The sequence below is a fragment of the Apteryx mantelli genome, chromosome Z, assembly GCF_036417845.1.
Source record: "Apteryx mantelli isolate bAptMan1 chromosome Z, bAptMan1.hap1, whole genome shotgun sequence".
Lineage (NCBI taxonomy): Eukaryota > Metazoa > Chordata > Aves > Apterygiformes > Apterygidae > Apteryx > Apteryx mantelli.
The window spans coordinates 40,974,251-40,996,791 of NC_090020.1; the positions used below are offsets into that span (position 1 = coordinate 40,974,251).

General features: G+C 38.4%; 1 protein-coding gene and 1 long non-coding RNA gene across 3 annotated transcripts in view; both read right to left on the minus strand.

Annotated features, from left to right (window-relative positions):
• Positions 1–4,878, minus strand: part of ZNF475 (zinc finger protein 475) — a 32,545-nt gene extending 27,667 nt beyond the window's left edge. Inside the window, exons 1-3 of the mRNA XM_067316139.1 lie at positions 4,506–4,878; positions 907–1,081; positions 737–817 (exon numbers count right to left, since the gene is read on the minus strand). The gene's annotated coding sequence lies outside the window, so the exon portion shown is untranslated. The remainder of the gene's footprint in view (positions 1–736; positions 818–906; positions 1,082–4,505) is intronic.
• An 805-nt stretch (positions 4,879–5,683) lies between these two features.
• LOC106489298 (uncharacterized) lies at positions 5,684–17,952 on the minus strand. 2 transcript variants are annotated; one of them, XR_010886962.1, is made up of 6 exons: positions 17,891–17,952; positions 11,288–11,575; positions 10,129–10,209; positions 9,232–9,418; positions 7,976–8,075; positions 5,684–6,307 (listed from the first exon to the last, which is right to left on the minus strand). It is a non-coding gene; the product is annotated as an uncharacterized lncRNA (long non-coding RNA). The 2 variants fall into 2 exon arrangements; XR_010886961.1 differs by lacking the exon at positions 17,891–17,952 and having other exon boundaries at positions 11,288–11,644.
• Positions 17,953–22,541: the final 4,589 nt, after the last annotated feature.

The following is a 22,541-nucleotide window of genomic DNA, read 5'->3' on the forward strand; positions in this document are numbered from 1 at the left end:
TATCTTCTACAGAGAGTATGATTTCTAGCTTTCAGTATCCAAAATGGTTGCTGATTATGATTCTAATTGTATTTTTCTGCCTCTTAAAACACTCACATAAATGAAGTCTGTCAAGAAAAGGTATGTGGAATTAGGAAATTAGAACATCTGACCTGGTATGTAACATTACTCACACTCCATTTTTGCCATGCAGATCTCTGCAGAGAGGAATTCCAGCAAATAAATACATCGACCCTTCCATAAGCACTCTTACATGCTAGCTGATCTGAAGGGAGAAAGTAACTCAAATCTTCACTCATCGTCCTTCCTGCTCATTTATCACCGGGCCCATGAGATCTGCAGGAATCCTGTCTTTTGCTACTCAGATGTCAGGTACTGATGTAGTGGGAAGAGGACAAGATTAAGAGGACTTAATTATTGAATCTTTGCGTTATCTTGGTTCGGGAGTGTTATCAGTATTGAGTTTCAAAAGGAAATCAAGGTTCTGATAGACTCTGCTATTTAACCAAGAGCACACCACAAAAACTAGAATTTGAACTCAAGTGCTCCCAATTGCCCATGCCCATTGACTAGGCAGTAGAGTTTCTCTGACTTCTGGCCTGAAGAAAAACCACAATGCCTCTTTAACCCAGCAATTTTTTCTATCTTTCCACCCTAAAGAGGTTAATAGAATAATTCAGATTCAATGCTTAGAGACAGAGAAAGGGCAAGCACATCATTATTTCCTAAATATTACCTTTGCTTCAAAGAACGGATGAAAACTCTACTTTTCTCAAGATCTTGGCTTTTCTGATGTTGCGTTTTGAGTTGGCTTGCCCTTTATAAAAAAGTCAAAGAGCAAAGTTAGGCGAATACACATGGAACCGATTTCCCCTCATCCTGTAGGTAGAGCTTTTTTCGTCTTACCTTTCTAACCAGCGCTTAATCCCCACGGGCCGAGCCCCGGGTGCGGCGGCGGCAGCCGAGAGGAGGCAGAGGTGCCGGACCTCGGCGGATCCCTGCCAGCCTGGGGAGAGCGAGCGTTTTCTGGTGCCATGGCAATGGACCCAGGGCCTTTTGAGCCGCAGCGTTGCCCAGCAACCTGTCAACAAATGCAAATTTTGCAGGCACTGATTGGCCAGCTGCATTGTTCGGTAACAGAAAGGGGGGAGGAGCTGTGGTCAGGCTCGGCCAATAGGAAGGGGCGTCAGGGAGGGTCCCAGGAGCCCTCTCTCTGGGGGCGGTGGGAAGAGGAAGGAGCGGTGGGAGGGCGCTCCCAGCCCGAGGGGGGCTGCTGGGCTCCCCGTGGCCAAGACACCAGGCCTTGGGGCTCTCCCCCTGCCAGCAGAGGCCCTAAGAGTCCTCAAAACCAATGGGTTCCCTTCATGTCCTGGCTTTGGACAAAACGTACCTTTTCTGCCACACAAACAGCAAAAGTAAAAATGAACGATCGATTCGGTCAGCTTCACACCCCAAGATGAGAACGGTTCAGCTGGAAGAGTCCCCAGCGGTGGGACTGTACCATGACTAGGGAGGGACTTCTCCTCCTGACCAGAGGCAAAAGGACAGGAGTCTTGTTGGAAAGCCCAGCCAACAATGAAGGCTAAGGGCATAATGAACCCTAATGCCACCTCCTACATAAGCACTGTTCTGATTCAAATGGTTACATTTTTGGCCAAACTATTTCAATGTTTGAAATTTCCCCAAATTTAACTTTTGCAACCTTGATATTTTCCATGGAAAATAATTCTACAAAAATAGTAATAAATAACTGCTACAAGGAACCACCCCAAACTCTAATGTTTGCACAGTAAGTGTTTTCCTGGCAGTGCTGAGTGCAAATCCACAGTGCTTCTTTCATTTTATCCCTTTCTACATTAAAAAAAAAAAAAAAATCAGTCCTCAGTTACCAAAAAACTGCAAATACATAAGAGGCACAATCTGCTTTGAGTCTTGGCAGGAACAGTGTCTTACAGTCTGCTAAGCCACAAAGATTTACTGTAAACAAACGCTAGTATCAGTTTGGTGCTGCAGTTGCTGGTGTGGAAATACATGACCTACATTTTAGTTGGTCAGCATTAATTTGGCAAACGGTATTCTACTGCACTTAGACAATGACGGTCAGCAATTGATAGTTTGTTGCCAGCACCATTTACAGTACACGCCTCTCCATCGTTGACTGAATTTAAGTTTAGAAACACTTAAGTGCTGAAGGTGTGATACTCAAGCTGCTCACAAGAAGACACCATGGAAATGTCAGGGCATGTTTAATTCTTGAAGAAGCCTTGAATTTCCAAGGCTGACATACAAAGACACTCTGATATTCTGAATGGCTGTTTGTAATTGATTTTTTAAGTGATCATTAATAATTACCTAATTAATACATTGCAAATTATTTAACATATTTATGTCATAACATATTATATAAATGGTGCAACATTTAGATCGGACACAATTTTAGTTATGGAGCAATACACATTAGAAAAATGACAACTGTATTAGAAGAGAATACTAGAGTTACAGAATCAAAAGGCAGGAAACACTAAGATTAAGGTTGCCCTTTGCTTCACAGATCTAAGAGAAAAAACATAATCAGAAATGAAAACATGCTTCCATCTTGCAAACACTTATATACAAGCTTAAATTCACTTATGTATCTTAGGAAAAGATAAACACATTTTTCCCTTGTAAGATTTTAGGTTGGAACCCATATCAGTGGTAGACAGATAAGAATGTTGTTTCTACTTCAGCTGTCCCAGATAACATTTCAAATGTCTGGAAACAGCATGGGGATTATTCTTAATACAAGATTATTAGGAAAAAGAAAAAAAAAATCAGTTTCTTTCTCTAAGAAGTCCACCAGAATTACCTTTAGACCATTAGAAATGATGAAGGAAATAAATATTACTTCAAATCCAATTTAAAAACCAAAACTAAACCCTAAACAAAAATATTTCACATCAAGGTGATGGAATATATTTTATATTACAAGAAAAGTCAGTAAACAGAATAATCTTTGAATAAATTAATATGAATATAAGATATGGCATATTTTTAAATAAATCTGTTCACACCAACAACATATTAGAAATGGGTGACAGTGTTCCAGCTAAATTCTAGGCCGACATTTTATATATGTATGTTTGTGTGTAAATTTAGATGTTTGGATACTTGAAGAACAAAAATGGACAACCCTGAAAAATGTTTATTTTACTACCTACGTCATACACATGGTATTCAAATATCTAATCTGCACAAATCAGTGCTGCACCAGTATGACTACATTGCTTCTATATGTTAGCTCGTATATTGGCCTGTTGCTACAGCTGCATGGTTCAGAACTTTGTGCCACTTTAAAATGGATAGTATCAGTTTGCCTTTAATCTCTTTTGGCTTGTATCTTCTTATTACTCCATCATTAAACCTCGCTGACTAGATAAAATACAAACAAAGCACACAAGAATTATTTTTACCTGAGGAAGAACAAGAAAAAGGTCAGAGGCCAATTGATTTCCATTGTACATCTTCTTTAAAGGCAGATTAAATCATATAATGAGCAAAAAGCTCCCTAGAACAGGCTTTATTATATGAAGCAATTTAAATTGCATGTACATATGTAGTTACTGAGAATTTATACAGGGAAGAATATAGTCTACTCATTATTTTATTTTTCCTTATTACTTAATCAATAATAATGGCCTTAACATCTTCCAAACAGAGCATCCTGGAACATCAGGAAAGGTCATAAAGAAGAAATGACAAAATGTATGAAATAATATTACTGTCATTGACTTATTCTATTTTTACAGAAACTTATCCTAGGATATCCATGTATTTGAGAACTTTCCAAAGGTCTGAGACAAACATCAATAAAATATTTATATTTAAGCAGGACAGGAACAGTCATAATAAACTTACTTAGTAAACATTTTTATAACCATCAGGCCTGCTAATAACTCTTTTGCTTCTGTTGCCCTATTTTGTATCTTGCAAAACTCTGGGTGGGATCCTATCTGAAGGTAAACTTGGAAGAAGCAGAGGAACAATAACAAACTAAGAATATGAAAAATGCCTTAAAAAGCAGCTGAGATGGGGTGAAGGTAAGAGTTCATCAGTTCCTAGGACTTCTTTATTTTTGTTGTTTACTGTAGCTCATTTGTTCATGGAGAGAAAAATAAACGAGGGAAGTCCATGTCATTATACATTATTTTTACTTTGCAGCTTGCTTTTCCAAAAGTTCACAAGTGTTTGTAATATGGCTTCCCTATTACCGATGTTTCTTTTCTGTTGTGTGCTGCACAGTAATGTTAGATTCACATACGACTCTCTTAATTACAACATGCTTTGATAATTGAAGATTTAAAAACTTATCTCTTCAGGCCATAAAATCAACCTATATTTAATATGATTCAGTTGCTATGAAGCAATTAATTGGAGGATTAATCTATTTATTTTTCGACATTGCCTTGGTAGGTAATGTCCTTTTGCTCTACAGATTACTACACAGACACTCCAAAGAAGCATACCTTCGAAGCATCTAAAAAGATGTCAGGAACTGAATTATACTCTCCTGGAAATGGAGTTGAAGAACTTTTACTTCCTGAGAAAGAGAAAGGTTACACTGAGGCTGAATAAACCTTGAGCCATTTTTTCATTACCATTTCTAATGGACAGCCAGAAGACAGAAAAGATTATGTTGCAGCTAAAAACACAGTTCAAACATGTACAACCAGATTTCCCTTTGAAGCTGGAAGTCTTCCCAGGGAGATGGATATGGCTGCAGCTGAAACAACAGTAATTTTTCACACAGTGAAATACTACCACGCATTCCAAGGCTGGAATATTAGCAAATTACAGAGCGTTAGTGACATTTCACTGTTGTGATCACCTGAAAATACCTACTGCTTCTTTTCCCCAAAACATTTAAAATTCACAGTTATGCCCCTGCAGCATCCTCGACAGCTTCACAAACTGTAATGATATCACTCGTCAGTAACACAAATTAGAAGGAGAAATGTGAAATCTTTTGAACTAGTACCATTAACAAGAGAAGTCTGGAGACTGAGTTTTGAGACTCCAAAAAGTAATAAAAGGATGGAAGGAATTCTACTGTTTGGTTAGAAAAGAACAGACATAGTATTTAGAAGAAGCAACAGAAGAATAAATCACAGCATGAAGACTGTGAGATGATGGAAAAAGACTTTCTGGAAAAAGACTTTCATGAAGAAGAATTTTAATTAAACCATAGAACTTCCCTGTCTTGGCAAACAAAGGTAAAATCGTTAGTTAGGAGAGACATTCACACACAAATGTTTCTTGTGAATGGGTGTCCACACTCTAGCCATTAGTCATATAATGCTCACTCCACCACAAAACAGACAATTTATATTGCCCTGGATACTGCTCTGAGTTTATGCTCCCTCTCCTGGACTGTTGTTGCAATACATGGTAACCAAATTTATTGGCCTACCTTCCCAGAAGGCAGCTTGAGAGTCATCACTTCTCACACACTGGAGCTCTCTGTGAATTTCCTTATGCGGACTGCCAAGGATGTCAGATGAATTGGATCTGCAGAAATCAGAACTCCTGGGCCTTCAGTTCAGGGCAGTCCAATGTTCCTCTATACAGACTATACATTTCTTCCAACTCCCTCGGAGTGGCTGACTCACTGCAGCCTCACGCAGTCTGCCATTTCACTCACTCTCTCATTTTCATAGCATCCTACACACGCAGCCACTGTTGCCAAAAGCTGTCCCAAGAGCTGGAATCACCTTGCCTCCAGGGTAGCCTACTCAACCCTGCTTATCTTATTGCCACTCAGTTAAGAAAACTAGAAGAGAGCTCTCTAAGATCCTGTGCCCCTACTCTCCTAGTATCAGTACATAGATGCAAACTGGAACAATAGTAAGTCAACTTAGGGACAACTGCCTCAAATTCATTATCACTGCAACTCTGCTACAGGAGGGCCTAACTACACATAGTATATTTCAGAATGAGGCAATTTGCTCAAAAACAGATGTTTGCCCTTCTAATGACTCATATTACCACACTGTCTCGACAGAGCATGTTCTTTTTGCACATCCTTTATATCTTACACATACCCATCACATCATAAGCATCCTTCACATGGAGAAAATAATAGGTCACAAAGGACTCCAATACAGCAGAGAAGACGTAACAAGAAAAAAAAGAGAGGTTGAAGTTGTATAAATTGGAGTTAAATATAAAAGCAACAGATTTAAAACAGCAAGGTACAAACTACCAGAGGACAAACTATTAATTGATACATTGAATTCTTCATCTCTTGAAGTCTTCAAATCAGCTCCACCTGAAATTGGGAAAGATGTGCTTTAGCCTTGCTGCAAAACCAGCTGGATGAAATACTATGGCCCATGTTACACAGTAGGTCAAACTAATGATCTGTTGATACCTCTTGGCTCTAAAATCTATGAGTCATGTAATTCCTCCTAAGTGGCCCTCACAGGGATTTAAGCCTCAATGACTTTAAACCTCTACTCTCTTTATTTGCAGTTACAAATGAAAGATTTTTGATATTTTGCCCCACCAGCCTACCATTTCCAATTTTTTCACAGCATCCCCAAAAATGGGTTTTGAAGTAGAACAGCTACAAGTTCCCTCTACTTAGTCTTTTTCCATCCATTAACTGCATTAGAAAGTAAATGAGCCAGGAATAATGTCAGCTAAAAGGACAGATTTTCAGTTCTTCCTTAAAAATCACACTTAGGCAAGATCCAGAATTTTATTACAGCCAAAAAAGATGAGAACTGCACTTAGACCAGTTTTTCTCCCATACTCCTCTCTAAGCCAAGATGTCACTAAAACAACAGCTGCGTATTTTAAATGTGACATGGGATCTTAAAATCTCTCTGCATTCAACCAAGGAGTGAAGAAAGTCAGAGATTCTTCAGTCTTTGGATAGGTCTGAAAACACTTGAAGGCCCCCAATATACAGTCTGTCAAGGGATTAGAGTAAACATATGCCAAACATGTAAACATGTAAAACATCCACCAAGGCCTTTCCTGAGAACGTCGAAGTACATTCTGAAAGAGACCAATCAAAGCCTTGGTCTGAGAAGCGCAGAGTTTCTTAGTGTAAGATTTACGATGCAGCCACTTTGCAAGATCAGCAGTCCCTTTGCATTAATAAAAGCTTAACTCACTGTCTCCTTTTCTTTTGATCTGCCTCCTCTTTCCTTTTCTGTTTCAAAGTCTTCCCTCTGTCTCTTAGTTCTTCCATACCACTTTCTGTTTAAACTTTTTATATCCTTGTAACACTTGACTTCCCTAATGCTGTTTTCTTCTCCTATGGCACGTTGGTATTTTCTAAAAGGAATTAGCTCCCAGTACTAATTTTCTTCTTCAACCTCTTTTCTTCTTCCCTTAGTTTTCTTTTCTTTGCCTCTCATTTCAGTTTTCAGCTTTTTGTCTTCTGTCTTCATTGCCCCAACCACTGTTGATCATATTGTCATAAACATATAAATAACTTCATCCTAGCTGCTCAGTCACAGATCTACTTCAGTCATATGTTCACTGTTCCCAAACACCACTACACATCCATCTTTGTCAGGGATACTCTATGCTTCTAGCTGCCTATTCGTTTACTGTTCTACACACCTCAGTAACTTTTAAGAGGAAACACCCCGTTCAAATCCTAATTCACTTATGCTCCTGTGGCAAAAAATACTGTCAGGTCTTCTCCAGTATTTCTGCTATTTCCTCCTACGTGCTTTCTCTTACAGCTTGCACTCCATTCCTTTTTCTGGCATGGTCATCTGACACGATAACAACTTTCTCTGTGGAACCTGACCCACTTATCACTTTTTGAGCTTCTCAGCTTCTTTCTTTTCAGGATACCAAAGGTTCCTTCTGTGGCAATCCCTCAAGCATCTTCTAGATTTCTCTCAGCCCCATTAGATATCACTAAGGCTCACAGCTTCTCTAGGATTTTCCATCCTTCTCATGATTTTATACTCACTTTCTGCTGCTGCTGCTGCTGGAGGTAGAGAAGCAAAGGAGTTGAAGACATAATATGGGAGTAATTTCTGGAGCCATCCCCTGGTTGTCATCCTGCCTGCCTGTTGAGAAGAAAGAGTAGCAACTGCACCACTTTCTTTGTTATAGCCTAAAAAGAAGTGGGGAACAGGACAGACCTGGCTGGGAGGGGAGCTGCAAAGAGACAGGGTAGGCGCTGGAGAACAAGTTTTCTGGGAAGGTAGGGGCCAAGAAGATGCTACAAATGAAACTGGACAGTCTGTAGGGGAAGAAACATGGCCACAGGAAGCTTTTGAAAACCAAAGACCAGGATGAAATCAAAGGGCACATCCCTTTCCTGCAGGAGGTGAAGGCTCACAGAACAAAGAGCCCCATTAATCTTAAAGTCATAAGTGGATTTAAAGCCATAATAAGGGGGGACATTGAAGGTTAATCTTTTACCCCTTTTCTCCTCCAAAGCTGATTCACACATATCGACCTCTCTCAGTACCTGCATAATGTATTTTCCCTTCTTATATCCTTATCAGCCTTCTGTCTTCGTATTAATCTAGGCAGCTTACTTCACATTCCCTAAACTCAGAGGATTTCCTCGGTCCTTCCAAGTCCTGTATGATGCAAGCATGCCAGACAAACATTTAGCCCTTGAATGTACTTAAGTGGCCTCTTGTTTTCCCCTTGTATGGCTCTGAAGGGTTATGAAAATAAGAGGCCAAACAAATTCCTGCCAGCAGTAATTCCAGCCCCACCCTGCAGAATGGGCAGACATCATATGGCCTCAAGAACAGCCAAATTTCATGATTATGTTTAAATAAATGTTGGTGGTTGAGAAGCCTGCTCTGTTTCCTCCAGTTTTTCTCTCTCCTAATGTTCCTTCACTGCAGGGGGTTATCAGCACCTTTGCTGACTTGGCTGTGGCATGACAAAAGAAGTCTTTGCTCTGTAGGAACAAAAAGTTCCCTTAAAAACATGAAAATACCCATGTAACAAAGCAGCATTAGTAAACAGGATTTCAGTCAGCACAACAATGCTCAATGATTTCAGGGGTTAAAAAAAGGCAGGGATGAGGTGGGAAGAACCAACTGTTTTTCCAAATATTTAATGTTTGGGTTTTGCCAAGAGCTGCAGGAGGAAGACACAAACAGTAATATGAATAACAAAAAATAAAGGATTTAAACAGTATTTCATTTTATTTTGCTGGGGGTTGGTTTTTTTTTTTTTCCTGGTCTTGGCTGCATGTACCTGTAGAATTAGCTGGACTCTCTGGGTAGAGCTGTCTCTGCACCTCCTTGTAGATTTTCTCCTCCATTATTCTACAATAGACTTTTACACTGTGCTCCCCTCTGTATGTGAACAGCACTTTTGGGTATTACCTGAATTATACAGGAACTTCCATTAGCCATTGGAAAATAAGTGGAATTTCTGGTATCTGCTTTGGAAAGTAAAAGGGAGATAAACGAAGCCTTTTTCTTATATGACATACATTCAAGAAAAATACAAAACTACGTTCAATTCTATTGTTTTCTCAGAACCAGGAATATAAGTTGTTTGCTCAGTCATTTCACTTTAGCTGTTCACTGTGTACTGTGATTTGCATGAACAATGCTGTCAATACAGATTAAACAGAACATGTGAGATTACTTTCAAAGAACATCGCATGGTCAAGTACTTTACAAAGCTTTTATTCTATATTGTCTGAAAATTCAGCTAGAAAGCTTGCAAATCATATCTTCCTAGTTTGTTTCCTTTCTCATGGCAAATATTGCATTTATTTGTCTTGTTTGATTGTGTTACTGTTACTAAAGAAACTAATTGTAACCATTACTATTACTTCACTTTGAAGTTGGTTGCATTGTAAAGAACATAACATTAACAACAACCTTGTAATAAATAGCTGACAAGTGTAAAAACATGATTCATTTAAACTTTCAACTTCAACACTTTTAGAGGTGAGAATGGGGCTGATGTTTGTATTAGATTGTAAACTTTTATACTTTTAAGTACAATACCATCATCAAAAGTAACAAATCTATTAATAAATTACTGTTCCTTGCTAAAGGCAGTGTACAAATTTGGCATCTTTGAGTATACACTCAATGCTAGAATGCTTTTATTTTCTTTTCGTCTGTTTTTTCTTACCTTCTCCCATTGTTCTCTCTGATACTTCTCTTTGAGCATGGATTGGCAGTGATGGACTCTTGCAGTGTTGCCTGCAAGATGCTTGAGGAGGTTGTAAAAGGTGAAAAGAGAATAATGACAAGGTTTCATGGACAATACAGTGCTGTTTGACTCCCATATCCACTATGCAGGTGGCAAGCCAGCAAGCATCAGAAAACCAAGTGGCATGAGTATAAGACATTTTCCATACACTTCCTCACTTGACTATCTGTGAGTAGCAGATCTCTACAGCTGATTAACCATGCTACAGAAGAAGAGACAGTTGCAGCTGGCTCCACAAGAAGCTACCCAGGCTCCTTGAGTTATTATCTTGAGGCAGAATTCAACTGTAGCACAGCAGCTTTTACACAGAATATATCCTAGGCTTGGACTGGGATTAGCTCAATGGAGAGGCAGACCTGTTGTCTCTGCAGCATGCTCTCTGAACCACTACTGTGGGACTCTCTGAAGATGCATTCAAGGGGCTGTTCTTTGCCAGCAGATTTTATGCACTTGTGTTCGTACCATATCAAATATGACCTGGCTCCTTCTATGCTGCAGAGTGCCCCAGATTCCTAGAAAGCTTACTAGCTCTGTTGCAATGTGGTGCACTCAGAAAGCCAGTTCAGGTTGGGCGCTGTGTCTGAATGAGTAAGTCCTCCTCTAGTTTGGAGTGTCAGGAGCATGCAGTGCAGAGATACTCCTAGGTCTGGCCAGTCTTATGAGAACTGGTTCCGTGACTGCTCCCAGTACTTGCATCATCTATGTTTTTGTACTATTGGGAAAATGTTTGTTTCTTTCCCTCAGATAATGGAGAATTGACCATAATTATTTTTGGCTGGTGTACTGCTGCTAAGAGCTATTTCAAAGTGTAATACAGAGTAGTTTCATGCCAGTGTAGAGGTTCCTTTGGTCTGGAGAAATGATGTCTTTGAAGGTCAGACTAAGAGATGAGAAATCCCAAATAAAATACTTTCAGCCTGACACAGGGTAGGGGGTTGAATCAATGTTACCTACTTGTCACAACAGTGTTTTAACCACTGGGACAGACCACGGTCTAAGGAAGGACCTCTGTCTATTCACACTCATCCACTTTGCTCAGAATATAATAACAGTTACTGAGACAGAAGGATTTTCTAACCTGGTGATTAGGATAACAGGCTTCTGGAGCAAAACAGTGTTGGGCTGAGAGGTTGAGAGCACATCTATTTCAATATATTGTAGCCCAGTGAGCAGGGAACTCGTTTCCTTCAGTGTTCAGACCATGGCTCCCATAACCCGAGAGTGGCATCAAGTCTGCATCCTCTGTATCACTGAGTGCTCTGGACACTTTGCTAATGATTAAAAGCACTACCATCACCATCCACTTTTGTCAGAAGTATCTGAAATGCCTTACACGATTTCTTTTTTGGCAGGGAAGTTTATGTGCCTGTGAAAAAAGACAAAAAGAAAGAAAGAAACAAAATCACTACACGTGGTATGATCTGAACAATTTATATTTTTTTACTTCTTTTGTTCAACAGAAAGTAAAAACATCTACTATTCACAATATATTTGATGTTTAAATGCCATGTGACCTTCTCCAAGCAGCCCTCATCTTTTTCGAATATCTGAGAACTATTAACAGATGGGCTGCCTGATATTTCTCACATGAATATCCTCACCACTCTTTTCTTAAGCTTACATATAATGGCTTCTCCAATTGTTGCTACCACTTCATTTGCCTCTTCATTGCGGCATATAAAATAAACAGAGTCATTTGGACTACTTCAGTTCATTTCTGTGGACAAAGGCAAAGAATTACCCTTTTCAAAGTCTTACCACTGGACTCTAGCTAGGTGCTCTGGAGCAGCACAGTTTAAGAAGAGTATTACAAAATGTAAAAATTTGTACACTGTGATAACATGAGAAGGCCTTAAAGAAACTGAAATGACAGACTAGAGAGCTGGAATTTGCATGCACTGCTCCAGGGGAAAGGAGGAAGGGGAAGAACAGCACACATTCTTACTCTAGGAGGAAAACCTGATTGTGACTCAGACAGGGAAGAATTTTTCCAAGAACAGTTCATCCTAGTGAAACTATGCTACTCAGGTAATGTTGCCAAGGTCATTGACATCTTGGCTTATCTGCTCCTTAAAGGGAAATTACCAAGTTAAAAATTGTGGGCCATATCCTCCATGAGGCAAACCGCTGCAGCTCCCAGTGAAGTTACAGGAGAAACATAATAGCAGCAAGGGGTTGGCTTTAGAAGTCCTTTTCTTGTGTTACTAACAAAACATTTGAGCTTTACATTATTTCCAGTTTCATAATCTTTTCATAGTTGATTTCTGAAAGTCAGGTTGTTTCCCAGTCTGGCTTTCATATATGCAAGGCCATATGTACATAGCTGCAAATAGAGTAGGGAAATATATGCAAAAAAATTTTGGTCAAAACTAAAAACAATATAATAAAGTGTTGTACTAGTGTTAAAAGCAACACTGGGCCCTAACTTCCTGCCACTTGCTATCTCCCATCTCCTTCCATTCACAACCAACTCTTGTCAACTGACTACCTTTTTTCTCTTTTCATGTACCCCCTCAGTTACAGCAACTGTCCAAGGCCTAAAGTTAAAAGCTAACAGTGGTTAACTGTTGATTCCAAGATGCAACCACCCAGAACAAGCTGTACAAAAACATCTTCACTGTTTTTAAAAAAGGTAACTCCTGTCTGGAATCAAGCATTTGAAAATAACTTCTTAGCCTAGTCAGTGCCATTTCTGCTATCTCAATATGATGGCTTTCCCTCTCCTCCCTAGTTTAAAAAATCATGGGATTGAACAGTTATATAATTTAAGTGTTGGGCTCTCCTTATTTGCCTTCTGACTGGAAAAGTGCTCCTTGCTGGGCAATATGGGGAGGTAGAAATCTAGCCCCAGATTCTAAATTCTAAATTCTACCAAATTCTACCAAAAAGCTGGTGTCTCGTGTTTCTTGTTGCTTCAGCATTTTTGTAGACCTTCAGAGCAAGCCAACACGCAAGATTTGGTATAAGATCCCAGGATCAAAAGTTATTTCATTTATAAATAAAAGCAGAGCTTCTCACAGATTCACAGGGCTGAGGTTTTAAGAAGAACATTAGTTCTGACAAGAATTCACTGCACATATGTTTTCTCTCTAATCATATACCTAAACTATAAGCTTGACTTTTCACTATATACTATTACTGGGGCATACGGGGACCTATTCCTCATTTGGAACTCCCTGAATGATAGTGATAAGCTGCCATTATTCAAATATTAAATGGTTACCAATAAGGAGTAACCTTCTGTGCAGTTGTCTGCCTGGCTACATCCATGAAACCTGGAGTCACTGTCATGCATCCAAAGTTCTCTGGAAGTGTAATCCACCAATATACAGACATATACAGTATAACTACAGAGAGTTTTATTTACAAAAATAATCAGATCAAAATCTACTGTGTAAAATTGATTACACTAAATATATTTGATTCATTTATCCTCCAGAATGCAGAATGATAGCTCCAAGCAATACTCCACAGGAGAACTTTTGTGCAGACTATCACTTCGACACCTTCTTTTCATGAAGAACAGAGTCCAGTTTTCCTCACCCCACACAGTCAGTCAGCCAGAAGCCACTGTCATTTTATGACTAACCTCACCATTGCTTAATAAAATTTTCCTGTTTTGGATAACAGTTGGCTATTCAAAATACAAGCAGAGACCCCAGAAGTCCCTTCAAGTAGCCTCACTGTGTTACTGACCTAGAAATACAGCTCAAGAGAAATGTATACTGAGGGGTTTATAACCAACATATTTAAAAAACAATAACTACTCACACAGGAAACCACATATTTCAGTTTATGTTACTCTTTTCGCAAGATTTTTTTGTTAAAGATAGAACAATTATTAAATCAAAGAGTTGATTATTAAGAGGGAGACATCCTTCATGATAAAACATTCTCTTTAATAAACTTACACAAAAACTATACAAATTACAAACTTTATCAAACAATTCTGTCTCTAGACAGCCTCTGAATACCCCTAAACACATCCAATAAATTCTTCTCTAAATTTCTTAGAAGACCATCTCCATTAAGCAGTCAATCTTTGTGGGTCCCCTGAGAGATCACTTAAGGCAAATTATACTATACTTCCTTCCCTCCTAATATTGACTTGTAATAAAAGAAAAACATTTTTTCCTGCTTAATACATTTTCCAAAATTACATCAATATTCATCCACTTCAAACAATTTGTAACAACGGTCTTGTCCAGCTGGGTAAACAAAAAGATTTTACATATATTTCATTGAGCATTTTTACTTTTTTTTTTTGGAAAAGACCAGGGCAACGCCTCTTGCCAAAACCAAAACTGCTCAAATGAGTAATTATTTATATTTATGAACTGAGGTCTCGGTGCTGTTTCTATCGCAGCAGAAATCAAGAAAAACATCCTGCTGTAATGAACTTGCAACCTCATGTGAAGAAAGCGCATTACTATGTGACACAGTCCAACTGACTTATATACACAGAAGCCCTAAGGCGACATGATTCTGAAACGCTAAATATTGATAGAAAAAAATGAACTGGTCATGCTGATATACCGGTCATGGTGAGAAAGATGAGAGATATATTATATCTTAGCTTGCTGTCTTTCTCAGCAGATTAAATGCAGATTGTTATCAAAGTTGATGAACAGATTTTCTGAGCACACAATCATTCACAAACACAGTAACAACACAGACACCTAACCCAGTATAGCCCAAGGGAAAACTGTTTGCATCCCCAGCAGTCGAGGACAGCTTTAAATACGCTCAGAAAGAAGCTTTAAGCATACTGTTTGGTTTTTTTTAAATTAAAAACATAAAATACTACAAAACAAAGCCAATATAAGCAATTCTTCTTTCTTTGTGCTCTAGCTAGATTTTGTTTAAAGCTGCACTGAATTTTGACTGACTTCATTCTGTGGTGAAGGAAAGATAACCTGGTTCCTGAGGAGAACATGAGATAGAAGTGACAGGGTGGGCATGGGAAGAGTGCCTCTATTTATGCATTGGTCTCAGCTGCTCAAGTTCCTATTCCTTCGAAAGGTTGTAAAGACAGCTGAAAATAAACTGACAAGACAGAGGAAAGACTTTGTTTGATTTGTTATGTAGCCCTGAAGGCCTCATCAAACCAAATCCAGCTTTCACTTACATTGTCACAGTCTCAGTGGGATCAAATTTTTTTGTGATGTGCAATTCACTAGAGAAAAACTGAACAGAGAATGGACCCCCTCCTGTACTGACTTTTAAACAGAGTGACGAGTTGCTGCTAGAGTTGTACTGACTGCAGTGTCTCACCACAGAAGCTCCACAGAATTCAGTTTATGGAAGTTGCAATGTAAATCAATAATTACTGATTACACCAGGTACCAATTAAGCCTGTGTGTTTCTTTATGTGAAGGTTTCATTTCCCCCCAATAAAATATGTTAGACTGTGAGAAAGGCTGGTGACTGTGTAGCTAACTCACAAGTGTGCAGCTCAGGAGTTCTGGGTCTTGTTCCTGGATGGTCTTCCTGTATGATCCCCATGATAGTATGATCCTGTATGATCAAAGGTCATTCCTCTTCTAATGACAACTGAGACCTCTGTATACCACCATATCACAGGAAAAAGTATAGCATCATTTTCCTAGTTGTACAAAGAGATGCCTGCCATAAAGCTATTTTTGCTATTTTGTTGTGCTGTGACATTAATTAATGCAAAGTGACAACAATTTATGATTGGAATGTGGTATAAAAGATACCACTTGAAGATAATGTTCAAAGTCTTTTTCCAGGAAATTTCTCCATTTCCCTCTCTCACCTTCCAGAAAACATTATGCAGACTCATAGGCATACGAAAAATCTTCACACCAAGTGTGATGATCAAGCAGAAAGGAAATGCAAATAAAATAAAATAAATAGTACATTTATAGCAATGTAATCATCTAAACAAAGATGACCAGATGTGTATGTATATACATATACAGGAGAGAGGGACAAAGAAAGAAAATGAGGGAGAGGGTAGGAGTGCAAGGAGAAGAAACAAGGGTAACTTGAGAACTTGCACATTCCTGACATTAAAAAGCAATGCAAACAACCATAGATGCAATTCTTATCTATGGCAAAGAAAACATATCTACTGATGCAGAAGCTAGGCTCACGCAGTGGTCACCTGCCTGTAACTTATTCAGTCAATTTGTATGTAAAAGATCCCTCCATTTCTCTGCTTAAATGCCAAAGCTGGAAGAAACATAAAGGTAAATAAAAAGGATTAAGAGACTACTAAGAGAGTTGTACTGCATTTCAGATGTGAAATGCAATTTATGGTGTCAGATCTTGGCTAAAAAAGGCAATCTGTTGTGGATGGTGGCGGTTAAAGCATATCTGATTGAATCTGTGTTACAATACATCACAGAAAAATCAGCATCTGTTTGAGATTACATTTACAGTAAGTATTTTAAAGAAAGGAATTCTGAAGGCAACTACAGATTTTAAAACAAATTCTGATCTCTTGGGACTAATAATCCTTCCTGTAATAGCCCCCTAATATTTAATGGTCTGGGCTTTACACAAAGTATGAGCAATAAAATGCAGTGTATTGTGTGAGCAAGGAAGCATAAAAATCTGCTATTGGGAAACTTGTGAAAGTTAAAAATTATATATGCAATGCAAACATACTTTGTGGCTGCACTGGACCCTGAATTTGGTGAAGTAAACTGAGAGATGCTTTCACATTTAATAGCTTTTTGGAAATACATTTACATTTTCACAAGAAGCAGTTTTCAGTCGTAATCTATTTGATTCTAGGAGGAATTTATTTTTCCTAGTCTCCTTCTTTCTTGCCTTTTCAGAACTCAGTTATTTCTCAAAACAGGACTAGAATAAAAATCACTTGAAGGAGAACCATGTCTGATGGCTTCCTACTGCCTCATTGTTTTGTAGTGAGTCATTTAATGAAATATGAAATCAAACCTCTCCTGTCTTTAGTACTTACTGGCACACAAAGAGAGAGGCAGTATTTCAAGTACAAACTACGTCCATTCATTTCTATAGAGTGCCTCCAGGTCAGCAGTGAGGCAAACTGGCTAGGCATTGAGAGGAGGCTTGCTTTTCACAGGGTATATGAATTCTTCTGGTGGAAGAGAAGACAATTTTGGTGGCTGTCAACCTTTTACCTTTCATAGCAGTACAGTCATGATTTTTCTGTTTTGCCAGAATGTTTACACTCAAAAGAATTACCTTCTTAAAATAATGTGACAGTTCTTTAGGTCGTGGATTTTTGTGCCTTCAACTCTCACTGAAACCTTACAGAGATAATATTTATCTAAATACCTTGAATAATTAAATTGTAAAGTATTACATCTACTCAGCAACTGAATTAGTCTGTGGTATGGAATGATTTATTCATTTACCTCAGACATAATGAGAATGTTAAATATTACTTTACACCTACTGTTTATGAGGATTGACCACTTCAGCTGTTCCTGTTTCCCTCTCTCTATACCCGTTTCCCCAGTATGCAAGGAGAGAAGTGAAACCTGTCCATACATGTATTGCATCACTGCCTGTCCCAGGACAAGGCTAAAGCCCATACTTATAAGAGACTACAATAGTAGGGCCATCAGTTGCATGACTTTTTCTTGTCAAATTCTGGGAAGTATCAGCGGGGTAGTAGAAAACAATGGAATAGAGAATTGAAGCAACAAAATAGAGTAGACATTACCTTATGCCAAAAAATGGATGAGCAGTTCAGAGAAAACGTTTGTACGTGATAACGCAGCTCAGCCAGGAGCACAGAATCATCTTGATGAGAAGTAGAAGGCCATCAGATTGCCAGAAGCTCCAAAAAATCTAAACACAATCTACACGTATAATTAAGCTTTACACAGAGCTGTACCTCTTTTTGACTATATAAAAAGTCTTGAACATAACTGGTGGGGGGAGGCAATTCAAGATGAAATTGTTTGATAATTAAAAGTGCTCTTTTGCTAAATTACTAATTTGAATTTATTTATATAGGTGAAGAATATATGAATTATTAAAATAATTGCCACATCAGACTTGCAAAATTCTGCTTGCCCACTTATTCATGATAAATACGCTGTTCTGATAAGAAAATAAACCATGTGTAGTTATTGCGTCAACCAATACGATACAAGTATAAAGGGGAATTTACATGGGTGTAGTTGTTACTGGTCCATATTATAACTTGCTTGTTATGCCAAGGCTGATGTCCTATCTTTCATGATTACTTTTAGATATATAATTGCTGCAGGTTATTAAAACCCTAACTTCACCTGCATCCCACATAAAATATGGTAGATTGAACAACGTAGCATCTCCTAATGTGGTGGACAATGGGGTTAGTTGACAGTGACTGAAAATAAAGCTGTCACCCAACAAGCTACTATCACCATATAGTGAAGTATTAAACAGCAGTACTTTCAATGAATCACATATGATCTAACTGCTTCTGACTGTATTTAAGATACTACCTCTCACCTAGTCTCTTACATTGCTTTAGATAACATCCAGCTCTCTACTTAGAATTGCTTCATATTTTATGATGCTTAGTTTTCTAATACACATAAAACCTTCTATAAGAAAAACATTTGCCACTTTTCAATCCCCAGTGGCTTTTCTGACTTTAGTTAAGTAAATCATCACTTAGAAATAAGTAGGGAGGTCAAAGTGCCAGGCAAAAATATGATGTTTTCAAACCATTATTAAAAATCTCTGACTGGATATTAATTTGGTGCTACTATTTGGAAAATAAAATAAGCTGTTCTTTTTGTTAAATGGAGCTAGGAGGAGAGAAGCCAGATGACACATAACAAGGTGCAGGAAAAGGGCTTACAGGAGAAGAAACAGACTATATTAACAGAGGCATATATGGCAAAATTAAAGGCACAGAATGATGATAAAAGCCAATTTAATTTACAAGCTTAATACTCAGTAGAAATAAAATAGAAAATAGATGTGAAACCAAACAAAGTATTTGGGTGACGAATTCAAGTTGGTTGCACTGGGGAATATTATTGTCTTGATACAAATTAAAACTACACTCTAACCCTCAGTAGAAAAACTACAGTCTAAACATGAAGATTTTACCAAAGGAAAGAAGGAAAGATGCTTACCTTTCTGGCAGCTGACTTTAAAACATCATCTCTCCTTAAAAGCCATGAAGGTTTGCATGGATTTGGAATGCTGATCTGCTCTGAACAAAGTGTGTCTATAAAAAAAATCTAATTGTATTCATTTCTGGAATATCTCCTTATTTTCAATTTAAACAACAACATCTTTCACCTTGAACTTAATGGGACTACTGGTAGAGATATTTTTACAACACTTGTGCCGTCGATATTTGCTCCCTCCATCTGAGACAAGGTCTAAACTCTTATATTCTGAAGATCTACCTAGTACAACACAGCATATGAAGCCTAGTAACTAGTGTATGCTACCTAGCATATCAGCAATAACTATACTTCTCTAGCCATAAGGAGAACCTAAAGTCCTATTTCCTTTTAGTGCTACCATACTATATAAAAGCCAGATTCCAGGATGTGGACATTTCCCTACCAGACCTACCAGAATGTCTCCTAAATCTGGCAGACAGATTAGTTTGGGAGCATAATGAAGTTGAAGGAAGTTATTTTAGACAAATTCTTTAGTCTAAACATTCAGTTCAAGTCTCATCCCATCACAAATTAAAGAGTTCTCTGATGTCTGGGAGGTCCCTGAACCACTAACATTCCTCCTGGACAATTTGGGATCTGAATGGAATTATCTTCAAATAGAGCAGATTAATAAATAACACAGCTAACGGATAAGTGAAGTTTCAAGAATGTCCCAGTATACTGGCTTTCAGGACAACACCGTATCTGGCATGTTTCTGAAAATCTCAGGATTTGCGAGATCCAAAATCTTGCTTAAATACTTGTAGATTTTAATGTACTTCTAACAGATCAAGTAATTGGGGATTTGGTAAATAAAAAATGTAACTTAAGAATCAGATTTTGAATTAGAAAACACAGGGACTTGCATTAAAAGCAGAAAAAACTGGGATGATTCTCCACTATGTCTTTAAGTGATACAACCTAGATCTTGCAGCCCGCAGGGACATGGGATGTATGGATGCTCTCAGATTGCCTTCCTTGTTTCTGGTCTTCACTGTGGCCCTCTGCATAATTTAGACTGTTCTGAAAACTTAATAGCAGCAGAACCCGAAGTCTTTACTGCACTCTATGTTGTGATGCTGCCTATGAGGCTTTCTTCACACGTCCAGCCTCACTGCTGATGTGACCTTTATGAAGGTGTCCTTGCAAGACACCTGAAAAGCTGGCTGCCCTTCCCACTTCTCTCACTGGGAGAATCCTTCCCCAGGTGTGGGCCTTTATAATCTCTTTAACTGCTCTAGTATTCTCATTTCACATGAACAGGAGAAAGTAGGGCAGAGAACAACTTTCTAAATGAAATGTAATAATTCTTTTCACATTTTATACATATATACCCCCATGTGCATGCATATGTGAATACATGCTATATATATGTGTATGTGTGTGTGTGTGTGTATATATGTGTACGTATCTCCAGGTAACAGTATCTGTCTGCAGTGCAAGTGAAAACATACACCTGATATGTACGACAGGAAAGACGTTACCAGTAAAAGGCTTCAGTCAATAAAGGACTCCTACCCGATTTCCTTTAATTTACAAACACAGGAATCAGATCCCATGTCCCAATATAAGACTGTTTATGTACAGTCAGTCTCAGTGCCACTTCTCTTTTTGTTGTATTTTGCATCCTGTGCTGTTTATTAAAGGTGCAGCTTAAAATATCTCATTCCTCTGACCAATAAAGGTGGGCCCCAGGGCTCTTAATTCAAAATCTTGTACTGCATATGCCACCTGTATAATGCATGCTGCCTCTGACAGCATCCAGTACAACATGGCTGGGGGGAGCATAGATAAACAGGCTGTATCTGGAGTGATCTCCCTTTGTAATACTTTCCTAACTTCCAGAAGCCAGCAAGTTAGGGCCTTCCTGAGCACAGACAGCTGCTTTCAGACCACTGGATTTAAGACACATATGGATCTATCTTCCATTAATTTCTGAATCCCTTTTTATGCCCTCTATATTATACACTGGCAGTTAGTCCACAATGTAATTATATCCTGTGAAAAAAACCCTTCCTTTTCTCTAATGTAAACTTGGAAATTCTCCTGTTTTTTAACATAAACAAAATTGTTCCCTATTCTCCTTCTCTGCATTATTCATGATTTTTAACCTCTATCATACCTCTGCCTCCCTCAGTTTTCTCCTTTATGAACGGAAGGGTCCCATTCTAAGGTACTAACTCATCATAAGAGAAGCTGTTCTCAGAGGTGTACAGCAGGATGAGAGGCTTCAGAAACCAGTTGGAACATGGAAAATTCTGACTTAATATAAGAAAAAAAAAAACACCATGAGGGTGGTCAAACATTGAAAGAGGGATCCAGAAAGACCGTGCGATCTTCGTCCTTGGAGATATTCAGAATGTGTCTGGGCATAACAACCTGCTGTAACCGGACCCGCTTTCAGCAGGAGGTTGGCCCAGATGTCCTCTATGCCATGACTGTTTTTATCGATTTATTCACCACTTATACAATGACATTTTCTGTTTGGTTCTTAATATGCAGTAGCTTTTTGTTTTCTTTTTAGTTCCTAAGCATTATACAGGTATTTTCACAAATAAGCTGTCTTTTCTTACAGATAACAGTTGTTTTTGAGCACACCGCTGTAAGTGCTGAGTTTATTTTTTCCTATCACCTCCATCTTAGCCTATCCCAAACACCTCTGTATCAATAGTAAGTTTTGTCATTTCTTTATTTGCCCCTAAATTCTAGATTATCTAATTTAAACAGCACAAGTCTCAGCATAGAGCTGTTCACTGGAGGAACAATGAACATCCTCTTCCCCTTTATGAAGAAAACTACCTCATAAGTTTTATGAAGAAAATGTACTTCTGCCCTTTGAGAGCCCTATCTTTAATGATCTCTTTTCTCATGACAGCTTCCTTTTGTTACAAGCATTCAGTGCAGAACTTTATCAAAAGCACTTTTTAAATTCAAGCACTGCCTGAATTGCCCTTATGTATATGAATGCACAGGTGAGTAGTAGATAAATATTACAACATGCACAGGGAGTAAACAGAGTCCACTAGTTCTGACTTGAGAGAATCCAAAACAGTGCTGGCACTTAGCCTGTGATTCCAGCACACTGATGAGAGAGGTAATTTGTACTAGCTGAGAAACCATGTTCACCAGTGATATATTGGATTGGACAAGGGAAAAAAAAGTCTGTCGGAGAAAAGCATAACATTCTTAGGAGACCTG